The sequence below is a fragment of the Triticum aestivum genome, chromosome 2B (assembly GCF_018294505.1).
Source record: "Triticum aestivum cultivar Chinese Spring chromosome 2B, IWGSC CS RefSeq v2.1, whole genome shotgun sequence".
Lineage (NCBI taxonomy): Eukaryota > Viridiplantae > Streptophyta > Magnoliopsida > Poales > Poaceae > Triticum > Triticum aestivum.
Window position 1 is genome coordinate 41,267,589 of NC_057798.1, and position 15,642 is coordinate 41,283,230.

Sequence of the window (15,642 nt, forward strand, 5' to 3'; positions counted from 1 at the left end):
GCACGGGGTCAGGTGGCTACCTCAAAGCCCGGCCTAAGTGGTCCAAGGCTGAGAATGATCTGCTTGATAAAGGGATCGAACCAGAGACAATGAAATGGCCAGACCGTTGCCGGACTTGGTTCTTCGGGGCTGGCGGAACCTCGGACCCTGTATCAGGGAAGTGCCGTTCGATGGACGAGCAACTGAAAACACCAGTCAACAGGCTTCGGCACTATATCTATGCAGCGCAGCAAGGGACGTTCGTTCCAGACAGGGAGAAGGACGAGCTCACAATGGCCCTCGGGAATCCTGAGCACCCTGGACGGACACGAGGCATGCCAGGCTCCATTCTGTGGAAGGATGGTTTTCCGGACGCAGGGGGTTACAAAACCCACGAGAGGAGGAAGAAACTGGAGCAGAGCCAACTGCACGCGCTGCCCGAAAGGGTACAAGGGCTAGAGGAACGAGAAGCAGATCGCAACAAATGACCTGCCAAAGCTTCCCCCGAAGCTACCCCACCATCTCAGCGGAGAAGCAACGTGGCTTCCACTGAGCTGCTTCAGCCGGAGCATGTCTTGACGGCTCCTGCTAGCTACCCCGTGGATTTTATCACGGAGGCTTAAAATTGCCACCTTATGACGCAATGGCAGAACTTAAAAGTCAAGGCGGCTGTCGGCCAAGTTCGACCTTCTGAACCCGGCGCAACTTTTCACCGTCGTCCGATTCTAGAAGGATATGCTGGGGTGACGGTGGACAAAATAACGGAGGGATTTGAGGACCTCCAGCTTGACCACCCTACCGGTGAAGGGGAGACTCGGCTGGGTTCTGCTCTGAAGACTCCATGCCTATGACGGAAGGAGTTCATCAAACTTCCGAATTGGACGCCTCCTCCTCCTCCGGCGAGTTAGGGCACTCCGCCTCCTCCACCGCCTCCTCCTCCGGCGAGTGACGATCAGGGCACTCGGCCTCCTTCTTCGGCGCGTGGCGGCACTCCGCCTCCTTCTCCGCCTGTGCCGGTGCGCCCGAGGAGCCAGCAGCCTCCTCCTTCTTCGGCGCGTGGCGGCACTCCGCCTCCTTCTCCGCCTGCGCCGGCGCGCCCGAGCAGCCAGCAGCCTCCTCCTTCTCCGCCTCGCCAGCAAGGGCGGAAGAGACCCGCCGCCGCCCCGGCTGCTCCAGCACGTCGTAGTCCTTCTCCTCCGCCTTGTAAGCAAGCACAAAAGAAGACAGACGCCACAGCCGCTCTGTCTGCTCCGGCATCTAGCAGTACAGCCAACAGAGGCGGGAGGCAATACAGATACGGTCCATCTCTCAAGCCTCTAGAGAAGTTACCGTACGAGAGGACCAAGGAGGAAAACGCGAAGATCGTGCAGGCCGAAGTGGACGACTTCTTTGAAGGGTTGAAAGCAAAGAGACATCCACCTCCGGAGGAGAAGGTAGATCCGGTGAAAGCAAAGCGCACTATCGATGCCCTGAGGAAACCACCAAAGTCTCCGCCGAGAACCAACTATGAGCGCATTACTGAACAGACATATCTCAAAGCGGAGCGGTCGGGAAGTATTGTCAGTGATACAAGGTTAAAAGAACGAGCAGCTGGGAAAAAATTGCCCAGCTCAGCGAACAAGCAAAGCAATCGTGGCCCCCGCTCAATGTGTCTAGCGGCAACATCGTCGCTAATGCTCCGGGGACGGTGGCCGGTTATGGCAATCTTGGAGATTACCTGCCTGACGATCAACTTCCTGATTTCTTGGAGGTGGACGAACACAAATACGAGTACGGGAAGCCTCTTGTCAAAGATAAAAATTCTCTAACAACGATGATGCGAAGATTCGATAATTGGTACATGAAAACCTACAGAGAGTCTGGGGGGACGAATGCTTTGTATGTGAATATTAAAGAGGAGCACGACCTCGTTGGAACTAATCTGTTGACTGTTCCATTTGAGGAGTTCTTTGAGTTCTTCAATCAAAAGGACCTCGATAAATTGACGGTCTTTTCCTACTGTCTATAAGTACTATTTCTGTCATTAAGTCTCTATATATAGCTCGGCTCTTTCATTGCATATATTTATAATTAATTATTCTCACTATATTATGCAGATTGAAGATCATCGAGTGCAAAAAACAAGAAATGTATGATATTGGGTTCATTAACACAAATATCATAGATGAAATTCAGGTAACAAAGCACGCCGAAGAGGTCGAGGCCAACTTGCTACAATCGTTGATCAAAAATCAAAACAAAGATTTAATACGCTTTCCTTACAACTTCCAGTGAGTGTTACTGTCGTGTGCATATTCGGTTTCCCTTATTACTCAAGCGAGGTTATGGTAATGTAATTGATGAGTTATGCATGCGTGCGCAGATACCACTATGTTCTTCTGGAGATTAAGCTTGAGCGGGGAGTAGTAAACGTCTTAGACTCGAGACGAAAAGATCCCCAAACCTATGGAGACATGACTAATTTGCTCAACAAGTAAGTTCAATCGATCATTATCGCACCATATCGGCAACTTTTTGTTCATTTTCTGATATCTCAAGTAATAATAATTATTTTCTTTGTCTTGCAGGGTTTGGAAATAGTTCACCACAGAAGTTCCGGGACTGCCGAAGGAGCTGCGATATACATACCCGAAAGTAAGTACTACTAGCTAGCTAGTTGCGCGCATCTCCCGTTGATTCTATAGCTGTACTTTCATCAATGCCATTTATAATGCTTCATTATCAGTTTGATTGACCTCTATTTCTCGTAAAGTGCTTGTGGCAGGAACAAGGGAATGATTTCTGTGGATACTACGTGTGCGAGTTCATCTACAACGCGACTTTGAAAAATAAGCGGGGCTACTCTAAAAGACAATATGAAGTGCGTAAGCAATAATATTCACAATTTTATTTTATTACACCATCATTTCTGTTGAGTTTCATTCATATATGTATTAACCCCCTTCTTCAAATTAGACGTGGCAGATGCGGGATGAACTCCTAGAACAAGATCGCATGAAAGCAATTCAAGAGGAATTGGCGGGATTCTTTCTTGACCACGTCATCAATAAAGCCGGAGAATACCATGTGGAAGTTGATTTCAATTGCTAGGGGATTGTAAGATATCTTACATATTGTATATGTATGTAGCCAGTAGCGTCGGATAGATAATACGAAAACTTGTTGTTCGACCAATCTCTCGGAGAAGGAGAGGTCGATCGATCACTTCTCTCGGTATGCATTACGAACTTCTGTACTTAATGATTCCCTTCATTTTCTTACTAGCTAGCGTGTCGAGGGCCTCTCTATGTACAATACGTAGCGTCGACCAAGCACGGACATAAGAGAGGACACTTCTCTCTATTAATTAGCTAGCTAACACAATATATGAAACACCTAAATTAACCCCCCAAAACGCCCAACCCCCAACCCCCCTTCAAAAAAAACAAAAACCACAGCCACTAAAATGCTGACGCGTGGATGCCTTTTGGTCCCGGTTGATGTCACCAACCGGGACCAAAGGCCCTCCTGCCTGGACTCGGCGCACCGGCCACGTGGAGGCCCACACGAACGGGGACTAAAGGGGGGAGGCATTAGTAACGACCCTTTAGTCCCGGTTCAAGAACCGGGACAAAATGCCCTCACCAACCGGGACAAATGCCCTGTTTTCTACTAGTGCGGTAACATTTCTATTTGGTTTTTATTTAACTCCATGCACTATATATTGTCATCAGCGATAGGTTAGAGAGGGGAACTGCATGCCAAACACATGTACAACACAAAATTGACTGAAACACGATTCACCTGCTGCAACCAAATGAACCATTTTTTTCTTCCAAGGGGGCTAGCTAGGAAATTACTAAAAATTGAAAAGTACACCCAACTGGATTTGCCATGTTGGGACGGTGCATATGTACCTAATTCAGATAGAAATGTTCGTTTAGATGCATTCTATTGCAGAGTTACGGTAGTGTAATACTTTTGTGCGTTTAGATATAAATGTTTTTCCTTCTGATATCTGCATGACTCATTATCTCGCTCGGGTTAGACAGTGGAACTGCATGCCTAAGTAATGTACACCACAAAACATGGACTAGCTAAGTAATTACAGAACATCAATATTTACGCTAAACAGGATTGGCCTGGTTGAGACGGCAAGTGTGTACCTAATTCAGATAGGAATTTTCATTTACTCCCTCTGTTCCCAAATAGTTGAAGTTATAGGGTTTTCCTAAGTAAAGCTTGCTTAAGTTTGACCAAATCAATAGAAAAAATGTGTTGAGATCTACAACACTAAATACTCATAATACAAAAATATATGTCATAAAAGTATCAAAAGATTAATTTGATGTTGTAGATGTTAATATATTGTTCTATAAACTTGGTCAAAATAAAACAACTTTGACTTTGGACAAATCCAAAACTTCTATTATTTTGAAACGGAGGTAGTACACGTGCATACTATTTTTCTTGAATACGCACGAGTGTGCGCATTATATATTAAAGAGAGGAAGGAAAGAAGAAACCTCTCCACATTGGATGTTCCATATTAGACACCAACTCCACGCTCGGTCCACCTACTACATAGCTAACTTCTCGGGTTGGCCCACGTAGCCAATGCATGCAACATTGGCTCCACGTCACATGCATATACCATTACAAAGTTGCCGCAGTGTAATACTTTGTACTAACCATATAATTCACACTAACACAACTTCACCTAATTATCTAAAAATGACCCTTAGAATATCTTCAAGCATGCAATCATTATGATAATTAGCTCAACTGAATTTTGGCATGCTATGATGCGGCTACCTTCATCGATTTGGCATTGTTGCCACGCAGGACATGAGATGAGCATTCCCCAAGGATGAATTGTGTGAAACTTCGTATCTGCTAGTATAAAAGTCTCCTTTACTTGAGATCTATTGAAGGGAATAAACTATATCAGGACTCTGTGATGACATGAGTATACGATTGAGAGGAGTCACCCATATAATTTAGATGAGGTATTGAACATATAAACACAGCTACGCTACCCGCCTAGCAAGAGCACTTGCGAGGGCAAAACGAGCTGTGCCGCTCAATGATTTCACCATAGTACGGATTTTCACCATGGCAGCAGGCCCTCCATTCATTCCTATTATACCTTGCCAGCTTATTTGGTACTCAATGACAGGTGGGGCTTGTGAGCCATGTACCCAGTTAATTGTGTGGTGTTTTTGTGATTATGGGTGACCAAAAAATTTACTGATGTGTGCCTGCGTGGGAGGATAGGAACGTGGGGTGGGACCTTGACCATAAAAATATCGGCCTCCTCCTCTCATCGCTCGATTCCTCCTCTCCTCCCTGTCGCCGCCACCTCCTCTTCTTCCCTAGACCATGCCTCCTCCCCGCTCCTCGTTCCGCCGCCTCCTGCTGCTCCCGCACGGCAGCCGTCTCCCATCCGGCGTATCGCCTAGCGGAGCAAATGGCGGATCTGCCACCTCTCTCCTCGCTGGTAAGGAGCAACCAGACCGGTGCTGGGGAGAGCCGGAGACGGGGACAAGAAGCAGCAGTGGTCGGCTCCCGCTGCGGTGGAGTGGAGCTGCAGGGAGAGGAAGGAGGCCGACAACAGGGGAAAAGAACATGTCGGCTCTGGTTCGTCATGGAGAACACAACTGCTCGCACTCCTCTACCTCTTCTTCTCTGGTCCATGGATTCGTTGTAGGTCTCATGTTCTCTATCCAGCATTATTCCTTCTCCGTTTTGTTGCTTCTTGATTTTGTTTTATTCTTGATTCATATGCTCATGTTGCAGGTGGGTTCTCTATTGGTGGTGTTGGGGATTGTAAGGCTTGTTCCATCTGGTTTTAGGAGTGTGTGTTGCTCCTATAAAATTTTCTCAGGTTATCTCTCTTCTTCTTGTTGCTATCTTAGTTCATTCTTTTGTTCATACAAGGGATTTCGAGATTTGCTTTTTAGCTCCTAATCGTTTGAGCCATTGGAGTTAGTGTACACTCCTATATCTAATTAGAAGTCACATACTTGTCTCCTGGTTGGGGAAATTAAAAATTGGTTTGCAGTCCTTCCATGCCTTCTAATTAGATGATTGAAATTTGTCAACTCCGCTGACTCGACTATGGCATGCTACAAGCCTACAACCCCGACCCAGCCCACTTATGCAGTAATATGCTCGTGTGACCGCTGCTTTTCAGGATTTTGTTTACTCAATATTACTTGCTTTCTTTACTTACTAAACTTGATGGTTTGACTTATATATAAGTTCCTTGAGGGAAAATCACAAGGCCTGTAGACATTCTTACGCACAAGATATTGTTCTGAAACAAGTTATCTTCCCCTCATGTTCTGCTCTTCCATCGTGTCTGATTCTAAAATTTGTTTCTTGCAATGTGTGATATGTTTGTTTACTTTCATTTTTGAGGAAAAGTAAGCTCCTATGCATCATAGGACTATTTGGTTACCTAATATTTTTAACAATGATCTGTTGGCGAATCTGTTTCTTTAGTTTTAAAATCTAACTTGCTCGTACAGATTAAGAGGTCTGCTTGTACTGTTTACATCACTAGGCTGAGTCCATCATTGGTGGTGGTTATTGTCCAGGTTCGGCAGCAAATCAACTACTCTGAATGAGGCCATTCACAGCTTCTCATGAGTAACATGCATACGCGAACACGTTGATCCAAGGTAATGAAGGAACCTGTTCTATTCTCGAATATTGACCATCACACAGTTGAAACTATTAAGAATAAGAGAAGCATGTCATTCATGTAGGGTTATGTTTTGTGTATTCTATTTTCGTGGGCTATGCTATGTGTTTCAGTGCCAATGACTCAACAGTCATTTATCAATCAGTGTGTATTTTGTTCTCATCAGCAATGATGCATATACATGTAAGTGGCGATGGTGATATGGTTCAGACAGATATTTTAATCATTTCCTTTTCTTGATCAATTTTATGCTTCCATCGATCTACAGTTAATATAGATCACAAACTTGACACTTCTAGGTGGAACTTTGGGGTGTAATATTTATTTCACTGCTTCATGGTTCATTGTAGCAATGCTGGCCGTCAGGGACGATGCTGTTAAGCACAAAGTGAGTGAGTTCCTAGCGAATTCCTCGAGCAAAGTTCATATAACTGTTGTCTCATAAGCATTCATGTGTATTATTTATCAGACCAATTGCAAAATTGCAATAATTGTTGGGTGCTGGCTGGCGTACTCGAGCCTGGGGTGGACAATTTAATTTGTCTGTATTAGTGTAGCAGCAAGCCAGAAACATTGATGTTGTTTCTTGTTTTATTGCTTGTGCACCGTCCTTAACAAATGAAATGGGCAGCAGGCTTTTGATATTTTAGTCCTCTAGCCTTGTATGCAGTACTTTGCTAGATTATTGCAGAAAAATTGAAAGAACTGCAAATGTGTAGCTCCCGAATTAGGAGACTAGAAACAATTGAGCTTTTTTGCCAAAAAAAATCTAGGATTTTACATCACTAATTAGCCCTTCATTCTTATATGCTTTTGCATTTGCTGCATTCCCGCTTTCAGGTCGTTCCATTGTTTTCACGCGCTCGCTTTAGCATGCCAAGTGTAATTCAGTTCATATGTACATGTACTGTTTTCAGGTCGTTTCCTTGTCCTATCTGGTGCATGTTTGGTTTGGTTACCCTTTGTAAACCAGTCATTTGAGAACGATGCAAGATTTGTTCTTACATAAATAGACATCACAAGTAGATTCCCATTTACCTGAACACTTGCAGAATTCAGTGCTCGGAGAAGTCTGTTATGCTAACTTGTGGGTTCAGATCCTTATTATCAGATCATGTCACTCTTCCGACTCCAAAACCGATGAGCTCTCAAAAACGGTATATCTCTGCCTCCTGTTCCTAGCACTACTCATTTTTGAAACAATTCATTCCCTATACTGCATTTAAATATCTTGCATTTGCACATAATTTGTAATAGCAATCCGTGGCTTTCATGTAATAAGGTGAAACCTACTCTTGCATGCTTCTGATTGTGTGTGTGTATTTTGTAGCTTCATCGCCTTATGGCATCAGATGCAGCTGCTCATATGATTTCACAGTTTGGCAAGTACCAGAGAATTTGTGGTTGACTGTTTACATCCAAAATCATCGTGTTAGTACTTAGTATTGAAGCTAATTTCTACATTGTTAATAGAGTTGCCTTGATGTTTCCCATACTAGAAAGATCTATCTATGATCTATTTTCTAACCATCTAAGACGGTAGTCATATATACTCCATACAGTAACAATATATGTTGTTGTCAGTTTGCTGATTATTTATCTCTCCCAGCTTGTTTTTATGTCTGGTCAGATTGCATAAGAAGCTGACATGTAAATGTAGATCATGCAACTTTATGGGCATGCATCAGATTCATATTATAATAAAGTTTTGCCTTCATAATATAAATCCATTCATTGGAGCTATATATCATATACAGTACCATTTAGGCTGGTTCATGAGTAAAATGTTGTTTTTAATAAATTTAAGGTTGTTCCTTGTTTGCTTGTTGTTTGCTAGCACTATTGCTGATGTAAGAAAACAAAGTATACTTCATATTTTAAATCATTTATGGCCATATCGTCTGATGCTAATGTATGAACTTTATATGGTTTGGTTTAAACCATATCAATAAAAGAATTTACATTGTGGAAATTAAATAAATCCTACAAATCGGATTAGGAAACTATTGTTACTGGCATTCGACGAGGAAAAGGAGACCCTGGAGGAAGTTACTGCGTCGCCGTGGTGGCTCGATCGATGCGGATTTTGATGTTCATTGTTTTGATCTGGACATGGATTGGATAGTGGAGAATTGATACTAGGGATAGAGAAATTGTTATTTGTGTTGCTGATTTTTTTTAGAGTCAATTACACTGGTGGTGCTACAACTTGGCGTAAACGGTCACTTTGGTGCTAGAAGTTGTGGTGTACATTGAAGTGGTGCAAAAACTTGGCATTAGCGTGCAAATACGGTGCTTATCTCATTTATGTACGAAGTAGGTGCTGACTAGGTGCGTGAGGCCCGCTGTCAGCCACTGCACCAGAGAGAAGGGGTGTGTGGCCTGATTTTTTGAAAAACACCCACAAAATATATACTTTCACAAAAAGCCCCTGTTGACATGGGAGAGTGGCATTTTTTTCACCTCTATGAGGAGTGGGTCCCACCTGTTAGAGAAGAGTGAAAATTAAATCAAAAGTGAGGCCGGCTGGACTCGTAGCCATGTCCGACAAGAAGCCACAACACGGCTAACCAGTACGCCAACAAGATCTCTTGTTTAATTCGGATAAGAAAGCTATATGTACTAAACTGGAAGCATGAGAAGCTTTTATGGGCTGCAGATAGTGCCGCCATTCTACGCCTGTTCCTTTTTAAAATTTATTTGTAAAACATAATTAATAAAAATATGCTCAAATATTTCTGTGATACAAATATTATACATGAAAATGATTATTAGTAAATAATAATATTTAAATGTACATCCTGGCATGATATAAAAAATATTTAGTTAATACGGACATTTAATAAAGTTAAAATATTTAGTGAATACATAAATATTATACAGTCACAGCTTATATTTAAATTATATAAAATGAATATTGATATGAGCAGTTTAAATTATAAATTATCATTATTTTTAGTTATAAAAACATTGAACTATACAAACATGCATATAATTATTGAAATGCTGTATACCTAAAATAATAGTATGAATTGTAATTTAACTTTGTAAATTCTAAATTATGCAAACACTGTTATAATTCATAGTATTTTTTAAATAATATGTGAACAATTTTATAAAATAATTTATTCTGTTTGCATGTACAATATTTATAAACACAAACATAAATATTATACAGTCACAGCTTATATTTAAATTATATAAAATGAATATTGATATGAGCAGTTTAAATTATAAATTATCATTATTTTTAGTTATAAAAACATTGAACTATACAAACATGCATATAATTATTGAAATGCTGTATACCTAAAATAATAGTATGAATTGTAATTTAACTTTTTAAATTCTAAATTATGCAAACACTGTTATAATTCATAGTATTTTTTAAATAATATGTGAACAATTTTATAAAATAATTTATTCTGTTTGCATGTACAATATTTATAAACACAAATATTCGTTCATTGCGTTTATTACTGAGATTATAATTTAGATTTTCTTAAAACACTTATAATTTGATACTTTCTACAGAAAAATAAATAAACTAACAGGTCTAGAAGAAGCCGCAAGATATGCAGCCCGTTTAACCTCTGCCTGCGCTGCGATTAAAAATCACATATGACGTTTTTACCCATACTGGCCGAAGAAAACTTAATGGGTGCAGTGGTTTGCCAGCTCGTTTGTGTGGATGATGTTGTGTGTTCGATCCCCAGCGGCCACATCTGGCATTTAATTATCTGTGTCAGGTGACATGTGAGACCCACTTCTCATAGAGGTGACAAAATCTTCCGAGTCAACAGGGATTTTTTTGAAAAAAATATTTCGAGGGTGTTTTTGAAAAATTCAGGTCACATGCGCCATCTCTCTGGTGGGAACGTATCTGGTATCTGTGTCAGGTGACATGTGAGACCCACTTCTCATAGAGGTGACAAAATCTTCCCAGTCAACAGGGATTTTTTTGAAAAAAATATTTCGAGGGTGTTTTTGAAAAATTCAGGTCACATGCGCCATCTCTCTGGTGGGAACGTATCTGGTGCAACGTTGAATTTGGTGCTACCGGTGCACCGATCTCCCTATTTCACTTTATAAACATTGGAAAATTATAAATTTTGTGAGGGTGTAAGTATAACACATATCTACCATAGTATAAACTTTTAGATTCAAATTTAACGTACATAGTTAAAAAAAGACAAATCATGCTGTGAATAGTACCTAATGCAATCTGGGCCTTGAATTCAGCCCATTTTCTATATCATTGGTGAATTTGTCATTTTTGTTTCTAGTGTCGTGTTTTCAATTTGGATCTCAACTTTTGTAGTCTGACAGATTCTTGTTGCTAGTACAACATACCTTTTGTTCAGAATTTTTTGACACTAATAAATTGGATTTTATTAACTTGGTGCACAGGTAGCACAAGATGGTTGGGTGCACTAGATATTTCCCCTCTCTCTGGTAGAGTGGCTGATGCCGGGCCCCATGCACCTAGTCAGCACCTACTCCTTACATAAACGAGATAAGCACCGTATTTGTACGTTAATGTCAAGTTTTTGCACCACTTCAATGTACACCACAACTTCTAGCACCAAAGTGATCGTTTACGCCAAGTTGTAGCACCACCAGTGTAATTGACTCTTTTTTTTATTTGGGCATGGATTTGAGAGTGGACAAGGCCTGATCAAGTCTCCAGACTCATGATTCTTTTTCAGTGTCAATCAATGGTTTCCTTAATTGCAAGACAGCGACTCCCCATGTTATCGATCTGGTACAGTGTTATTGTGCGTGAGGACGACACAGGGAAAGGTGCAACAAGGCAGCGCTCGCGTTGCAGTGGACTGGAGTCCGCCATCACCACCGACCGCTGCTCGCCGATCGTCGTCCCTCATCCCCCATCTAGGTTGCACGTCTTTGGCCTTGTCATCTTCTTCCTCCCAGTTTTCTACTCTTGCTTTCATAGGTTCTTTGACAATCTAATATTGATTTCTTGATTTATATATTTTTTGAACAAGATGTTTGCGGATCAGGCGAAGAAGAGAGGAATGATCTTGAAGAAGAGTCAGGAACATGGTGAACCTCTTGGCCATCGCAACCCGATGGCTCAGGCGACAATTAACAGGGGTATTTCTAGCCCATCAATCTACAGGGCTCAGGTCCTGCACATGGTATATCTAGCCCATCAATCTGCATGATATATGTTCCTACACTATACTGTAGCGCCGCGCCAATCTGTAGCTCAGATTTCCTTGTCTTTGGCTAACAATCCCTTTCTTTTGCCAAGCTATCGACTTGCTTGCTGTCGGGCGAGATTGGTTGCAACTTGTCTGCCTCGATTCTAATTCTCTGTGTTATCCATCTACATATGCCTACTATTGTCGGCTATGTCTTCAGCCCAAACAGCTGTAGCTCAGTTTTCCTTGCCTTTGGCTGGACATCCCTTTCTTTTGCCACGCCATTGACTTGCTTGATGTCGGGTGAAATTGGATGCAACCTATCTGCCTCGATTCTAATTCTCCGCATTATCCATCTACATATGCCTGCGATTGCCAACTATGTTTTCTGCCCAAACAACATATGTAAAGTATGATGGTGGAAGTGAGAGAGAATTTAAGAGGGGGAGAAAGAGTGAGAGAGACAAATGTTAGGGAAAAAGATAGCTAGGCAACAAATGTTGTGGTATATAGGTTGTTATAAAATTGGTTGCTACTCTCCTGTTTAATTAAATGTCCATGAGCTGGTTTTTGTTCTATGCTTGGAGTCGTCACATTCATTAAGGTTTATCTATCAGACTGAGCAAATGCATTTGAGTTCGTCTATTTCTGAATTTATGATTCTGCTTCGATGTGTATTTTCCACGCCTGAGTCATTCATGGTAGTATTGCTAGCTGCCTCCTTATTTTGGCGCTGCTTAGATTTAGTTACCTTTACTTCACGTTTGTCATTTCCAATCCTAGATAGTTAGCAACTTTAGCATGATTTGACATTCATGTGAACGATGCCATTGTTCTGCAAATAAAACCATAGAGTCACCTGCACATGTGTTGTCATTAATTGTGCTATGAGAAGTTGATAATAATGCATAATTTTATGTTTGGGATCTTGGATTTAGATGAAGGCCTCCTGTTGCATTAATCTTGTTTATAATACCAGGTGTTTGCTAGAGAAAAATCAAAAGAAGCAACCTGAATGTCAATGGGGTGATGGCAGTGACATGTTTAACACGAGGTGTTGCATCTAGGTACCTACTTCACCGATCATTCTGTTTCATCTGCAACTACTACTTGCAATTCAGATTTCAAAGGATGTTTAGAATCAGAATAGAACTAAATTGGTTCTGTATGACTTATCAAATTTACACACGCCTCAACCATAGTAAAATCTGGAAGGAGACGTAAAAGAATCAAAGAAAAGTAGAGATGCACAATAATTTTTGCTTTTCAGGGATTGTTCTTGGGTTCAGCTTTCGCTGGCAAGTTGTTATTACAGAGTTAGCCCTATCTTTTTGAATCATCATATGTACTCAAGAGCCTTATAAATTATGCAACTAGCTAATCATTGGAACTTTAATACTCGGCTTTATTTATAGATAGCACAACTTCATGTTAGTTGCCATTTTATTGCTACATATATGATGTTGTTCTGATTGTATATTGTATATTTGATAATTATATCCATGTGGATGTATGTGGTCTTCAAAGTTATTGAAAGATTTAAAGCATAAGCAAGCTCGTTAAATTCCTTTGGTACGTCATATATCCTTCTGTCTCATTCCTATGCTTCAGAGGTTTATAGTAAGAAGATATGAGATATAGTCTTTCCTTTTCAGTATATCTGAAAGCATATGACCGAGGTTACTAGCTCACACATATAGTTTGATTATTAAGTTTCTAAATAGTTCAGCCTCAGAGCACATATTTTGCATCCATTGCTTATTTAATCCATTGAGATGCTTCTAACTGCATCTTAATCTGTACTTGGTAGGTTCTACAGGATTCGTTGATGGATGTGTGAATGTGAGCAATCAGGATATAAATTTGTTCCGACAACAAGACATGCTGATTAGATTCATGAATATGTTGTTACGTCTCAGCTTTGCAGCTTCAAGTTGTAGGATTAATATTTGGCACCTGACATGCATGAGGTTGAGAAATACCATGCTTTAATTACATATGACATGCCTTGTGCAGGGCACATAAAATATATCTGATATCACTTTTTTGTTATGTATATTTTTGTCCTTTCTACCCTAATTCAATAGCATCATTTTTTTATGTTACTTCTTTATATGGTTGTTGCTTTCACTATCTGAAATATATATGAAATGAATTTGAATTAGGTTACTTTAGTATCAAGGAAAAATTTCTTTGTTGTCAAGAAGCGCCAAAATCCAAGGTGATAATAATTTTGTGCTTGACTGTTTGTTGACGACCAGTAAATTTGTTGACGTGTGTTCGATAAAATTGGCAATGTGATCGGAAGGTGGTGTCCAAGAATTCTGTGGTTTGATGGCACTAGGGGCAGGAGGTGCTGATTTAATCAGACTAAGAAGATGCCTAAATAAGCTGTGAGGCTGCCTATTATAACTGTGTTTCTAAGTCATTGTACTATATGTAAACCAATTTAAGTCATTCTACCATCTATAATACAATCCACATTGTATTATCTTTTCATCGACATCTTCTACTTACTCACTACTAACATTGCTTCTAACTGGCGTTTTGCGCCATTGGCGCAACCGGGTCATCTAGTTAGAAGAACACTGAAGAGATGGCTCTAGAATATGTAAGCATAGAAATGCTTTGTGCAGAAATTTAAGGGTGCTTGCATCTAACTGCCACCCATCTCATACGTGCTGTTGGACATTGTTCCTTGCATACGAGTATGACTAGGAGGAAAATTCCAGCACGCATATACAAGTCATGGTCACGATCACTGTACTATGTCTATATTCAGGAACAGGAATTCGGTTCTATCCTGCCAACTACCCATTTGCTTCGAGACTGTACATAGAAATCACAAATACTTGAGACAGAAACGAAGAATCAAAGAAGCAACAGTTGTTTTATCCTCCATGTAATTAATACAGTGGATGGTGCTACATGCTCGGCGATAATATTCAGGTCTGAATTGAAAGCAGGTGAAGATGCAAGTCCCCGATGATGTATCTCGAGCAGGAAATGCAGTTTCTCTGCGGCGCTGATTAAGTAAAAGATAAAAGGCAGTTTCACTCTGCATTTACTGATTTACGCATTCATATTGCTGCATTGCATTGACAGATTGACTGATGAAACAAGAGAAAATTCTTTATTTGTCACTATCTTAAAATCTGCTTCCTTATTTGACATTGAAAAAGTTTTTCTTCCCTATTTGACACAAGTTTTAAATTTTATTCTCTATATGACATTTTCCGTCCATTTTAAGCTTAAATGACACCTGAAAAGACTCTTTTGCCCCTCATGTGGTATCTGTGTGTGCGGGGCAGTAGCGCACACACGCATCATCAGTGCTAGGGTAGGAGCACACACGCAGCAACACATACACATGCAGCAACACACACGGACGCGCACACACACGCAGCAACACAAACGCGCATGCGCGCATACACACACACACGCACACACACACACGCAGCAACACACATGCACGCGCACACACACACACACGCAGCACACACACACACACACGCAGGCAGCACATAGGCACGCAACAGCGCACACACACGCACGCACGTACACACGCAGTAGCAAACACACACGCAGCAGCACACACGCACGCGCACACACACACACACATGCATGTGCGCGTGCACCCACGGACGCAACAGCACACACGCGCGCACATACACATACCGCATGAGGGGCAAAATGGTCTTTTCATGTGTCATTAAGGCTCAAAGTGAACGGAAGTGTCGTATAGGGAATAAAATTTAGGACTGATGTCAAATAAGGAAGAAAAACTTTTTCAGTGTCAAATAAGGA